The sequence below is a fragment of the Sarcophilus harrisii genome, chromosome 3, assembly GCF_902635505.1.
Source record: "Sarcophilus harrisii chromosome 3, mSarHar1.11, whole genome shotgun sequence".
Classification (NCBI taxonomy): Eukaryota; Metazoa; Chordata; class Mammalia; order Dasyuromorphia; family Dasyuridae; genus Sarcophilus; species Sarcophilus harrisii.
The window spans coordinates 338,676,879-338,692,190 of NC_045428.1; the positions used below are offsets into that span (position 1 = coordinate 338,676,879).

Consider the following 15,312-nt stretch of genomic DNA (forward strand, 5'->3'; position numbering starts at 1 on the left):
ATAAGCCTCAGACTTTTTATACCCTGTTTACAGTAAAAGATCACCATCAACATCAAGAGCAGCTTTGAAGTCACAAAAGGACAGTATGTAATTGGAGGGCTGTGTCTGTGAAAGAGGTATGTTTAGGACTGTCCTACCTGGTTGGCTACAGCTCTCTATTTTGTGTGTGCTTGCTCACAAGTGTGCACATGTGCATGATTTCCCTGATTAGTTCAGAATTTTAGGCAGAAATAAACATAATGTGTGACTGTAGCAGAATTGGATTCAGAGATACAGGTCAGAGGGACAGGTTTCAGGGAAAAATCCTGAGGCTACACGGGGATGGAGTTGTAAGATGGAAAACATATGTTCTTACAACTAGAACAGGCAAGCTGAAGCATGGTTAGGAAGCAGAAATCTGAGTAAAAGCCTCAGGCAAAACAAAATATAGGGCAAGGCAGCACAACTGGATTATGTGATCTCTTAATGTCACTTCCAGCTCCACAGAGCCATTTGGAATATCTTACTGTGGGTATTGAGGACCTGCTTTTGTCTTCTGTCTAGAAGAGTCATTCTTCTTAAATCTTAAAGGATTCTGGCCCTCATCCTGGTTTTGTTTTTTGTTTTTTTTGCTAGGTTGGAGGTCAGGGAGACCCAAGTTCAAATATGGCTTCAGAGATGTGCTAGCTGCATGCCTCAGCCATAAAATGGTAATAAAAGCAGCACTTAGTTTGCAGGGTTGTTGTGAGAGTCAAATGAGAGAATATTTGTAAAGGTTCTTAGCACAGTAGTTGGCACATAGTAGGTACTTTATAAATGCTTATTTCTTTCCTGTTCCTGTCTTATTTTTCTCCTTCTTTGGAGTTCCTCCTGGTTATATATTGCATTCTGATATCAATACCACAACTTAACCTCTCCCTTGTCATTGGTTTGATATTCATTTTATCTTTTGGAGGTTGTGCATTACTGTCATATAACAACATGGGTAAATTATTAGTTTTCAAAAGGACTTTTGCTTTCAATGATTGGGCCTATAAAAGAGCTTTGTAATTCTTGGGAAAACAATTTGATCTGATTTCTTCCTCCTCAGTTCTGGACCCAACTTTTTGATTATCAGCATTGTCTGTTCTACATATACATAATGTTGGACAAGCTCTGTGTGGTGTCCATTCAAATGCTTGTTGAAATCTGGAAAATAAACATTTTTCACCCACTTGGTCTTTCCTGTGTAGATGGAGAGGCCAAATTCCTTGGAATGACTACAAATGTCTTCCAAGAATACATTTGATGTAATGAATTCTGCAAATAGGATTATATGGAAGACATCTCAGCATCTACAGGGAATTAATCCTAGGCCTGGACTTGGAGGTGTATCTTGTCCATCACAATAGTGAAGACCTTTTGAGAAAAAAAATCTCATTGTTTTATGTTTTATTCTCAAAGGGCCATTAAACTGTGTTATTTCTGTTGTTACACTTTTCAAGTAATCCTAAGTGAGCCTGATTTATGGATGGGAGACACTTTAAAAGAGCTTATAAACCTGAATTTTTTTTTTATCCAAATCAAATACTTTTTCACAATAAGCAATATTGGGATCATATATCCTCTACTTCAAAGATATCAGATATGTGATTCATGGACTGCATTTGTAGTCTTACAATACTCTTGAGGGCAGCAGGAACCAGGTTAAAATGTAATTGAGAAATATTTAATAAAGTAAATAAAAATACAATAAAACATAGATAATGTTATTAGGTGATTTTCAAAAGTCACTTTGTGACTCGTACAGTTTAGTTTCCAGTTGATTTTGGTGTCACTGTTATACATCTTTCAGTTAATTGCTAGATGTAAAAGATTTAGTGTATTGTTGAATATTCTCTGAGATTTTTACATGTTGCCTTATTAATGCCCCAAACAAAGGTGACCTTGATTGATGTATATAAATAATTCACATTAAGATTCTGTGTTGACCAAGTCTGACATTACATGTAGAGTTCCACACTGAGAATCCTGCTCTTTCACCCCTTAGAAGGTAATGAGGAATATACTTTTATATCTAGCAATTAACTGAAAAATGTACTACAGTGATGTAAAGTCAGATAGAAACAGGAACCAGTAAGCTGTTCCAGTTACACATTAGCTTTGAAAAAACCACATAATAGGGGCAGCTAGTTAGTGCAGTGGTTAGAGTACTAGCCCTGAAGTCAGGAGAACCTGTCAATCTGGACTCAGACACTTAATACTTCCTAACTGTGTGACCCTAGGCAAGTCACTTAACCCCAATTGCCTCAGCAAAAAAAGAAAAAAGAAAAACCACATAACATTATCTATGTTTTATTGTATTTTATTTATTTTATTAAATATTTAAAAGTTTGATTTGTGTATAAGATATATATGTGTGTGTATGTATATGTACATAGTTTTGTGTATAAATATTTAAAAATAGGCATAAGGGCTGGTAGTTCTTGGTGTTCTTATCACTTTTTTCATATTAATAGATGGAGGATTTGCACTATCTTTTTTTAAAAAAAATTATAATAACAGTTTATTTCTTCCATTTTTTAAAGTTTGGTCCCTTGGTACCTTCAAAATTCTACAGATTCCAATGCAGAATTCCTATATATATTTCATCCAGTCTGGCTTTTTCTCCCATATTTTTTTCTTTTTCTTTTTTAAAAATTTCAATAATATGTTATTTTTCCATATACATGCACAATAGTTTTTGACATTCATTTTTGTAAGATTTTGAGTTCCATATTTTTTCCTTCCTTCTCTTAGCTCTTCCTACCCCAGGACAGAAAGCAGTCTGATATGAGTTACACATGTACAATCATTTTAAACATATTTCCATATTAGTTATGTTATGAAAGGAAAATCAGAACAAAAGGGAAAAAAACAGGAGAAAAAAGAAGCAAGCAAAAAAAAGGTGAAAATAGTACCACATTCCATGTTACCACAACTCCATGATTCTCTCTCTGGATAAGGATGACATTTTCTATCCCAACTCTCTTGGAATTGTCTTGGATCATTGTATTGTTGAGAGGAGCTAAACCTATAATTGCTGATCATCACATAGTTGTTTTTTTTTAGGTTATTTTCATTTTTAACCTCCCTTTTGAGCACCTCTGGTACTATAGGTTCCATGCACGGGGGACTCACATCTGCCATTAATACTAATATTCTCATTATTTTTGGATAATTTTATTATTTTTGTTTTCACATCATCTATATTTCCAAGAGGCATCCCTTTTGCCTTTAAAAAAAGGACAAACTCAAGTTATTGTTTGTTTTTTTTTAAGTTAAAGAAGCTAACCAATTTATTAATTAAGTCTAACATTATATTCAATTTCATACACAGAATCATATACTCCTTGTGGGGAAGGGAATAAGATACATTTCTTATGTCTGGTCTTTGAGGCCATGCTTGATCCACTATATTTTCACGGCATTCTTGTTTGATCTTCTTTTGTTGTTCTTTATATTTACACTGTTACCAGTCAATAAGCATATTAAGCAATAGACAATTATTAAGTGCCTACCATATCTAGGTACTGTGTTAAGTGCTGAGAATAAAAATAAGGGGAAAAAGAAGTTCTTTTCCTCAAGGGGTTTATAATGTAGTAGGAGAAATCCTTATAAAAAAAGGAACCTGAAAAGCACTGAGGATATTCTGCCCCACCTAGGTTAAGTAGTTATTCATTCAGAGAAGACTTAAATAGTACAGCCAACTGAAAAATACAGAGATGTTTAGACTTGGCTTCCTTCTTAAATGGAGCTTTGGAATTTTTAGCCCCATCCTCCAATCATAGTAGTCATTGTATTTATATTGATTTCCTGATTTTTACTTAACATTATATGCTTCTTTCTGTGCTTTTCTGTTCGTTGCATAGTATTCATCATGTTCATTGTTTATTATAATGCAGCAACACAGAAATTCCATTACATTCCACAATTGATGCTTATGTATTTTGTTTCCAATTCTTTGTATAATTGGTGCTGGTAGAAGAATTTTGGTATATAAAGTATATTAGACTTTTCTTTTGAGCCTTGATGTCTTTGGGTTATGTGCCTAGTAGTGGAAATTTTGGGTTACAGGGAGTGGACATTTTTAGCCAATTTATTTATGTTATTGCAAATTGCTTTCCTGAATAGTTGAACCAAATCTGTAATGCCAGAGAAACTGAGGCAGGATAGAAATCAGAGAGTTTTAAATAATTTATTGAAAGGGAGAGATTGTGCTGAGGGCATGCTACCCCCAGGGCTGATGTCCAAAGCATCCAGCAGCCAATGTGAGTTCTCAATTACATATTTATACACAGTAACTAAACAAAGGAGAGGGTGGAGTTCAAACTGGTGATTAGGAATCTCCGGGAAGGAACCATCAATCCCGTTCTTGACAGGTTGGGGGGGGGGGGGGGGGGGGGGGGGGGGGGGGTAGGAATAAATTCTGACAAACTGGGAGTTAAGGTTGGATCCAGTTTAGATCCAGGAAGTCTGAAACTTAAGAGTTATAAACAATGCCAATTAGGTATCTGAAATAGGACATGTGGAGTCTTATCTTCGGGAATGTCAGATCTCCACAGCCCTAATTGTCTCAGTTCTAATGGGCAGAAAAGGAGGGTTGCATCCAGGGAAACTGAGGCAGAACAATTTACGGAAATTGAGGCAGGACAATTTAGGGAGACTGAGGCAGATCAATAAAAGGGAACTGTGGCACAACATTCCCTTCTCCAACAGTGCATTTAGTACATCTTTCTGTCTTTTCACAACCTCTCCTACAGTAATAACATTGTTTTTTCTATTCACAAAACCTCAAATTCTAGTCAGATCAAAGTTTCAAAATTCATAGAGTGGGTAAGAATTAGAACCTGAAGTGACTAGAGATCATCTAGATTTTTCAATCATTTGACAGATAAGGAAACTGAGGCTAAGAAATGTTCAGCACCTTATCCAAAGTCACTCAGCTGCTGAAATCAGGATTTGGCTCTAAGTCTTCTTGAGATACAGTGAGACTGTGTTCAAAATCTTGTAAAGTCTAATTTCTTTGAGTCGCTGGGTTTTATTTTTAGGATTAAAATTCAAGTTGCCCACCCCCTGACACTTTGCTTAATCATTGTTCTTTGTAACTATAGGTCTCTGGCCCCTTCTACAGACAACAAAACAAAAAGAGGTCCTCCAAGGCAGGTATTTGATTGGTTTAATCCTAGAGACAGCCTAGGTGGTTTAGGAAGGGCTTCCACAGCTATAGTCCTTGATTGTTTGGGTTTTGGCACAGTTCCTGGTATATAGTAAATGCTTAATAAATGTTTATTTATTAATCAAAAACAACTTTATTTCATTTAATACAGGTAAACTGGCTATCTCTTTGTATTTATGTAGAAACAGACTTTTAAGTATAAGTTTCTAGGTCAGAGGTTATGCTAGTAGGAAAAAAAAAATATGGTAATGCAATTATAGCCACAGTAGCTGTTCTCTTAGTTAAGTCTCCTGGGAAAGATTGTCAAATGCCAAAAATAGACTGTAAACAGGGAAATAAACTAAAAATCTGTCTCTGGGACAATCCAGTATTGAATGTTTAGTTTTGAGATTGCCTACTGGGTTACTATGGTATCAGTTTATTAAACATTATGAGAAGGACTTTTGGTATAGTTATCTTACCCCACTTAAGGTAGAAAATTTTGGAAGCTGGAATGTAAAAATCACACAAAGTTGATGTTGCAGAGTTGGAAGAATCCATAGAAATATCTATTTCAATAACCCTTCTTTTTTAGATGAGAGAAGGGAAGGTTTACAGACTGATATGGTAGAGAATGGCTATGAACTCCATTCCCTGACAATATTCATAGTTCTTTTCATTGTGTGCTTAGAAGAAGAGGTTATTGTGCTTTTGGTTTTGGTTTAAAGGACTTAATTTTGTTTGGTATTAAATTCTCTCAACAAAATTACAGGACTGGGCTAAAGCTATATTTGGAGCTAGATTGATAGGAGAACCAATGAAGGCTTTTTTTCTGCTTCATGTCCATATAAAACTTTTCTAGTTATTCTTCCTTTTCTGGTCAAGAACTAAAAGAAAGTTATAAGCTCCCCTGTGGCTCCAAAGTAGATTGGTAGGAAGAGTGGCAGAATCTTTGATTTCCACCTTGGTGTTCCTTGCTATGCCCTCACCTCGAAGACCTTTTTTTTTAAATAAGTTTAGCAAAACTGTGACAATTAAGGAAGCTCTGTAACTTGAGCAAGACTTTTCTCCTCAAAAATATCCAAAACTTTTTGATAACAGGTAACCCTATTTTAAATTACTTGTCCCAACCTCCCCTAGTACCTGGCATAGTGTTGGTAGACTTTAAGTATTTGTTGGTTAGTTTTTAAATAAGTAGTCAAAGAATCTCAATTTGTAAAATTCCCTCTCCCCATTTATTTCCTGTAGACTTTAATGATATCTGATATTAAGAAGTTCAGTTCAATGAAAATTATGTTAAATACTGACTTGTAAAAGACATGGTGCTAAGCTCTGGGAGGAAAGACACCAAGGGAGAAGAGGGGAAGAAAGGGAGGACGGAAGGAAAAAGATAACCATTTATAAAGTGCTTGCTCCATGCCCGACTCCGTTCAGTGCTTTTAACAAACATAATTTTATTTGATTGCCACAACTGTGAAAAGTAGGTGCTATTATGATACACATTTTACTTTTAGGAAAACTGAAACAAACAGATTAAATGAATTACCCAGAGTCATACAACCAGTGTTTGAGGCTGGATGTGAACTAAGGTCTTGACCCATCCCGTGCTTTATCCTCTAAGCCACCTGGTTGCATGATCTCAAATTAAGGTCTGTGGTTGTGATTTTGTTTCTTTTTTTTTATATTCTTCAAACTGAACATCAATAACGTCTGAGGCTCTGTTTACTACTTTAAAGTTTGATATAGCTATTATTTTTGATGGTCCATTTCAGTATTGGTTTCATGATTACTGCATGATGTAACAGTTTGAGTTTTGATAGTGGTGTGCCCTTAAACTCCAGTCAGCTGCTTCATATAATTTTAGAGCTATTGGTCCTGGTCATGAGAAACATTTGGCAAGAGAATGTAAATGTCCAAATTCCTTACACTGATATCCAAGGGCTTTAGCGTTCTGATTTTAGCCTCTCTTTGCAGCTAATCACTCACTCTTCCCCTACGAGAAAACAAGTCTATTTACTGTCCCTTTAACTAGTTTCATTCTACCTTTCCTCTGGGTCTTACTAAAAAATTACATTCAGATGGTGCTTTAAGATTTAGAAAACATGTTTACTCACAAAAATTCTGTGAGATAGTCTATCTGTTTGATTATAAGATCTGTCCATGTGAGTAAACTCTCCAATGATGGAGATCACTGCCAATCATCCATGTTTTTTTCTCCTGTCCATTTTCCTTCTTTATATTCTTACAGTATATGGAAATAGGAATGGGGGAGGAGGGTGGCATAGGGATGCTTCTTTTAGATTTCTTCATATGAGATACCCATCAAACCCCAAAGCTATCCAATGAGCACCCTCTTCTCTTCCACACCCCAACCTACCTATAACCAGTGTAATTCTACATTGGTAATCTATTATGGCCTGCTCATGTTTGGCATTTGGTTGACCCTTATCTCTGATTCCAAAATTAAAATATTTGTGTGATGTCATATACCCAGCATGTCCAAAAGTCTTTGATTCCATGTGCAGCATTTATTTATCATTTTTACTTTCCTATGCAGTATCTGCTAGGATCTTTTCCCATCTCATGGGAAGTTTCTATGTGGTCTCTCTCTTTGTTTTCTTTATTTTTTTTTTCAGGTTATACATATATATTAACTTTTAAAATACACATTTCTTTATGAATCATGTTGGAAGACAAAAATCAGAACAAAAGGGAAAAACCATAGTAGAGAAAAAAAAACAGAAAAAAGAAGTAACATAGCATGTGTTAATTTACATTCAATCTCCTTTGTTCTCTTTCTGGATGCAGATGGCATTTTCTGTCTAAAGTCTATTAGGATTGCCTTGGATCACTTGGACCCCTGAGAAGAACCAAGTCTTTCATAGTTGATCATCACACAATCTTGCTGTTACTGTGTACATTAAATTCCTGGTTCTGCTTGTTTCACTCAATATCAGTTGATATAAATCTTTCTATGCCTTTCTAAAAACCAGCTTTTTTCATAATTTTTTTATAGAACAATAATATGCCATTACTTTCATTTACCACAACTTACCCATTCCCATGTAGATGGGTATCAACTCATTTTTCAATTCTGTGCTACCACAAAAAGAGCTGCTGCAAACGTTTTTGCACATGAGCCTTTTCCCTCCTTTATGATTTCTTTGAGATATAAACCCAGTACTACTGGGTCAGAAAGTATGCACAATTTTATAGCTCTTTGGGTATAGTTCTACATTGTTCTCCAGAGTGGTTGGATCAGTTCACAACTCCACCAACAATGCATTAGTGTCCCAGTTTTCCCATATGTCCTCCAACATTTATTACCTTTTCCTGTCATCTTAGCCAATCTGAAAGGTGTGAGGTAGTACCTCAGAGTTGTTTTAATTTGCATTTCTCTAATCAATAGTGATTTAGAGCATTTTTTCATATGACTGTAGATGGCTTTAATTTCATCATCTGAAAATTGTTCATATCCTTTGACCATTTATCAATTGGGGAATGGTCTGTATTCTTACAAATTTGAGTCAATTCTCTCTATGTTTTAGCAATGAGAGACCTTTCTGAGAAACACTGGTTGTAAAAAAAAAATTTTTCCCAGCATTGTACTTTTAATCTTGTTTGTGTTGGTTTTCTTTGTGCAAAATTTTTTTAACTTAATATAATCAAAGTTGTCCATTTTGCATTTTATAATGTTCTCCATCTCTTCTTTGGTTCCTCCCTTCTCCAAAGATATGATGGGTGAATTATTCCTTGCTCTACTAGTTTTCTTATGATACCACTCTTTTTGCCCAATCATTTACCCGTTTTGACCTTATTTTGATATGGGGTGTGAGACATAGGTATATGCTGAGTTTCTGATATACTGTTTTCCAGTTTTCCTAGCAATTTTTGGTGAAATAGTGAGTTTTTAACCCAAAAGCTGAAGTTTAGGGGTTTATCAAATACTAGATTACCATAGTTATTGATTACTGTGTCATATATATTTAACCTGTTCCACTGATCCACCACTCTTGTTTCTTAGCCAGTACTAAATGGCTGAGAAGGAAAGGTGGAAGTCCCCACTAATATAGTTTTGCTGTCTATTTCTTCCTTTAACTAGCTTAATATCTTTAAGAATTTAGTCTACCACTTAGCATATATATTTATTATTGCTACTAATTATTATTATTATACTAATTATTATTGTACTAATTCATTGTTTCCTTTTCATTTTGCCCTTCCTCTTTTTTACTTTTATGGTGGAGTTCTACTCTAGGGGGAAAAGGGGTGCTGTCCCAAGCTTCCTATGCAGTCCTGAACCTTGGCTTTTGGCACAAGGGCCCTTGTATTTGCAGGGAATAGCTTTTCCTGCTCTTTTCAGGAAACAGCCTAGTTTCCCCAGAGTTTGCTCCACTGATCTGCTCCTCTACTGAGCTAGAACCAAGAATCTCAGTGGCTGGTCTGCTATGATTAAGACCCCATTTCACCTCATTAAGACCCTTTGTTGAAGTTTTTCCAACCTATCTTGAGCTGGAGAGTGGTTTTTGAAGGAGACTGGGAGAGCTCTGTTCAGAGACTTGGTTTCTTGAAGTTTTTGAGGGAAACAAGGAGAGCTCCAACAGCTTCCTAGCTTTACTCTGCCGTTTTGGCTCCATCCCTCTCCATGTAGTCTCAAAGTAAACTTTGTAACTCTTTTTGAATTTCTTTAGAGTGTCATTTGTTATTTTTTGTTGTGTATCATAGAATACTTTATGGTTATGTTGAATGGGTATCATTGTTTCTTTTCTCTCCAACTTTATTGTTTGAGGGTAGAAAACATCAAAATCTTTTGGATGCCCCAGATCTTTTTATTGGTTGTTATCTTAGAATGTCAGAGCTGAGATGAGCTTGAAAATCATCTTGTTCAAACTCCTCATTTTTCAGGTAAGGAACCTGAGGGTAGAAAGATGAAGTGACTTGACCAAATTTATTCTGTGGCAAATCCCAACTCTCTTGAGTGGATTCTTTATTAATCAATTGCCAATAAAAATAGAGACCTCTTGGTATGGACATTTTTATTTCAATAAGAGTTTCCTAATAATTATATACTACAAAGAATCTGTTTAATAAACATTGCTGAATGAGAAGTGTTTATGTAACCACAATAATAGCCAAATGTTTAATATCAAAATGCAGATTATTACACATTCCCAAGCTGTTGAGCCTCTTGTGTCAAATCTGTATTTGAAACAGGGCACATTTTAGATATGAAGGCAGCTGTTAAAAGAACAGTCTAAGCTTAGAGTCAAGAGACCAATTATTAAGTGATGATGGGTAAGTGATTTAAACATTTTGTGTCATCTCCTTATTTGTAAGATGTGAATAATATTACTTGTACTACCTACTTAATGGGGTTGATATGAAAGAAATAAACCTTAAGATGCTCGACAAACATAAACAATTGCTATTATTATTTTCATCAACATAACAACAAGAGTTCTGGGCTTCTGTTTAAAACAAAGGCCTATCTGTTTAAAGCCAGTATTCTTCCAATGGTGCATGACTATGAATCATGGAATGTTATGAATCTCCAAAGAATTGAAGTTAAGGATTGCCCCAAGAACAGCAGTGTAGTGGCCTTTAGCAGGATGCAGCTAGAGCATCATCAATTGAGGAATGGAAGGGACCTTGAGGGCCAGCTATAGTCAGTCAATAAATAATTAAGCTCCTACTATGTGTCAGCTGAAGATACAAAGAGACAAAAGATAATCTCAGTTCTCAAGGAACTCGCAGTCTAATAGGGAAATACAACAAGCAAACAAGCTATAGACAGGATAAATTAGAAATAATCAACTGAGAGAAGTTAGAATTAAATGGCACAGGGAAAGTTTTCTTATATAGAAAACTGGGATTTTATCTGAGACTCAAAGGAAGACTCAAAGGTAATCTAGGAAGTGGGAGATGAAGAGGAAGAGAATTCCAGGTATGGGGGACAGACCCCTTCATTTTACGTTTTACTGAGGTCTAGAAAGTTTTCAGTGACTTTTCCAACTTCATTAAGTACTGAGTCTCAGAGGTAGGATTTGAACCTAGATACTCTGTGATTCATTTGGAACTCTTTCTGCTGCATCATGTAAATAAGAAATTTAATTTTTTTAATTTTTTGCTGAGGCAATTGGGGTTAAGTGACTTGCCCAGGATTACACAGCTAGGAAGTGTTATGTGTCTGGGACCAGATTTGAATTCAGGTCCTCCTCACTTCAGGGCTAGTGCTCTATCCATTGTGCCACCTAGCTGCCCCATAAATAAGAAATTTTAATAGAGGAATGGGATGAAGAATGGCACTGGAGAAATATATACTCCAAAAAGAAGATGTCCTGTACATATAGCAAAAATAAGAAATAACAGATGAATAGACAGAATGCATTCATGATATCAGTAGCAAAATACCTACCCCTTTCCTCTGTCTAAAAAATTTAGGAAAGGACATGGATGACTGACATACAAAATGGCAGAATGGGCAAAGTTTAATAGGTTGGGTGTAATATTTTCTTCTCTAAAAATATAATGTTCTCTGGGAGCAGGTTTCTTGGGAAACTTCTGGGAGCAGTCTTAGTTTCAGTTCAGATTAATAATCATCTCAAATGCAGCCAGCTGTTAAAAGTCCAGTCTTTTATTGTCTCTTCCAAAATAGCCTGGTTAGCTTTCTTAGAGACCTATCTCTCTCCTTGGTTCCAAGAGCCCTTGCCGCTAGTCCTTTGCCTCTGCCAGTTTCAACCTCTCTTCTTCAGAATGTCTCCAGCCAGCACCAGGGTCAAAGTTGGAATGAATCTGACTTCTCCTCCAAGAGAGTGGGCTTGTGGGCTTCTCTTAGACTTGTGAATCTTCTCCACTGAATCCTGACTTGTGAATCTCTCTAATGGGCTCCTCCTCTTATATGCTCTTAGTGTGAATTCTTAAAGGTGTGAAAGGTGTGAACTCTGAACTAGAGAACGGTTAAGTACCATGCTAAATTAGACCACCGACTTAGCACCTTGTAAGAATCCTAACAGTTGGGATTTGAAGTTTCATTGGACTTTTGGAAGGCCATCTCTAGTTGTCCTGATCTGTATCTGGCCACTGGACCCCAAGTGGCTCTGGAGGAGAAAGTAAGACAGGTGATCTTGCACAGGTCTCCCTCATTTGAATCCAACATGACATCATCTCTTTGAGGTCATTGTGCTCTTCAAGAAAGAAGTACAAAACAGCAAGGAATGTTGAAGTAATAGGTCTCCCTCATTTGAATCCAACATGACATCATCTCTTTGAGGTCATTGTGCTCTTCAAGAAAGAAGTACAAAACAGCAAGGAATGTTGAAGTAATAAAGAACAGAAAGAAGTAATGATAGGATTTGCATGTTAAGCAGGCATGGTCTTTATACACTGGGCTCCCATAACCTAAAACTGGTGGTAAGGTTTTACCAAACCTTGGAAAACATACACAAAAGATGTAAATTTATGCATGAATTATGAAGATATACTTCTTCACTTAGTAATAGGTAACATTTCTATACTGCTTGAGTGTTTAAAAAGTGTGGTTTATAGCAATCATGTGAGGTGATGAATTATCATTTTCTCCATTTTATAGATGAGGAACCTGAGGCAAATAGAGATTAAATGACTTGCCTATGGCCAAGCAAAGTAGTAGGTATGTAAGCTGAGAGTTGAACTGAAGTCTGTTTCCCAGAACAATGCTTTGCTTTCCTCCTTAAAACCATCTTCCTCATGTAATCTTATAAAATATTGTTTTGTTGCTCTTCAGTTATGTTCTAATTTATGTTTGTGTGTAAATGTTTAATCATTTGACCTAATAATAGCTCTCAATTACATGGTGTCTACTATTTTGCAGGCACTGTGTTAAATGTTTTACAATTGCCTTATTTGACCCACACTCCAACTCTGCAAGATAGATGCTATTATTATCCCAATTTTCCAGTTGAAGAAACTGAGGCAGATAGATATTAACTGACTTTCCAAAGGTCATATAACTAGTGTCTGAGGCTGGACTTGAACTCAGGTCTTCCTGGTTCTAGATTCAGCTCTTTATCCAGTGTACCACCTAGCTGCTCTCTTCTATAGTATAAAATTCTGGAGAGTAGGGACCATGTCTTTATTCACCTTTATGTCCCCCATATACTTTCTTCTTTTAAAAATTTTTTGCAAGGCATTTGAGTTAAGTGACTTTCCCAGGGTCACACAGTTAGGAAGTATTAAATGGAAGTCCAGGGGATTGCACCATCTAGCTGCCCTGCATTCATAGACTTTTGTAAAGAACAGATGGTCTTAGAAATGTTCACTAAATCACATGTGGAGGATAGTTATGTCCTGTTTTATTAGTGTGGTCAGTACTTCTTGAGGTTTTGGCCTTGAAGGGGAAAATGGAAGGGAACCAACATTTATTGAGTATTGAGTATGTGTCAGGAACTAGGCTAAGCAATTTACAAATATCATTTCGTTTGATCCTTACAACAATCCTTGCGGTAAGAGCTATTACTATCCGCATTTTACAGTTGAGAAAATTGGGGAAGTCAGGGGTTAAATAATTTATCCAGGATCATAGTGTTAGAAAGTATTTGAAGCTGGATTTGAGCTGTCTTTCTGGCTCCATCCTAGCACTCTGCCCACTGGTCTTGTTATATAGAGTACCTTGTAAGCATATGTTTTTGATAAATTTTGCTTTTTTATTTAATTTCATATTTATTTACTCCCACCTTCAAGTGCTGGTATCTCCTAAAGGATCAAATTGTAGTAAGTTCCACAATTTTCAGAAAACTAGATAGATTTTTGGCTTTGTAATCTTATTTTATACTTATATAAAGTCATTGGTAGGGGATCAGCTAATTTGAAAGGAAAAAGAAAAGTCATTCTAAATTTTCAGTTTTTTTTTTTTAATGTGAGATTTCTGTGTAATGACTTAATTGAAAAAATAGTAAAGAACTGGGTATTAATGAATTATCATCAGGGAAAAAAATATTTTTCAATGGGGATAAAGACCTTAGTATTTATTTGTTGTTGATAGAGGGTGTTTTTACACAAAATACTGCAAATAATGTTCAACTTTCATAGATAATTTAGTAGTATTTGAAGAGTGCCACTTTTTTTTTTTTACTAGTTTACTCTTTTTTGTTTGTTTGTTTGTTTGTTTTTTGAGGCTTCTTCACAATAGCTCAAGTAAGAGGCACCAGGCAAATTGGATTGTTTTTTCTTTTGTAGAAATAGTATCTTTGAATGTAGTAATCATCTTAGAACATCAAAACTGCTCCTTATTCCCGATTGTAGCTTATTTGGTAAGAACTAATAAAGACAGAGTCGTGGGCTCAGTCTCTAGGAGGGTGAGTTATAAAAATTTTGTTTCAGGGCTCCCTAATCCCAACCAGTCATTAAAAGATGATGAGAGCAGAACTGAAGTGACACAAAAATCTTTCTCACTGCTATAAAAATAACTATAAAAAGGTGAGGGAGTGTAACCTTATAGTGTGAAATCTTAGGGTGTAAAGAACTCCAAAGGTACAAAGGGGTTGTTACCAGCCTACTCAGAAGGTGTAGAAACACCTCTTAAGAAGAACTGTTCCTTTGGAAATAAACCCAAATGATGACTATGCCTCCCAAAATACCACTTTCCTTAAGCCCCAGAGAACAGAAAACTTTCTAACTTTTACTGTCCACTTGAAGAATGGTTTTAGGTGTGAAACATTGTGGTAGGATTGGAAAATTGGGTTGTGGCATCAGATGGGGAGAGATAAGGTCACAATTTTATATAGATTTACCTAATTCTAATGCTCATGGTTCTAGCAGCACTGTAGTATCTGAGAAATGACATACATATCTATATGTCTAGCACAGCATTATGATATATGTGTGTGTATGTGATATATGCATACATGCATATTTCTAATCTTTGATAAAATATAGCATGTTATACAAGTACATTGTAGAAGGAGCATCATGCTCAGCAACAAATAAAAAAGACACTTATTAAGGCTTCATCATATACCATATACTATTTCAAACACTGGGCATGCCAATAGAAAGAAAAAACACCCTTGCTTTCAAGCATTCATGCTTTAATATGGGAAGAAAACACATATAAGGGGGTTCTGCTGCAGAGCTGATGGAAACATCTGGAGATCCTCAGGGCACAAAAGCAGGGCAGATAG

The 15,312-nt window shown here is 35.8% G+C and overlaps 1 protein-coding gene across 5 annotated transcripts in view; it reads left to right on the forward strand.

The window, feature by feature from the left end:
• MGAT5 (alpha-1,6-mannosylglycoprotein 6-beta-N-acetylglucosaminyltransferase) overlaps positions 1 to 15,312 on the forward strand; it is a 365,609-nt gene that overhangs the window by 37,172 nt on the left and 313,125 nt on the right. The window contains exon 1 of one of the 5 annotated variants that reach the window (XM_023499181.2): positions 12,738 to 12,803. The exons of the other annotated variants lie outside the window; for them this stretch is intronic. The gene's annotated coding sequence lies outside the window, so the exon portion shown is untranslated. Of the gene's footprint in view, positions 1 to 12,737; positions 12,804 to 15,312 lie in introns of those variants that run through there. 5 annotated transcript variants of the gene reach the window in all.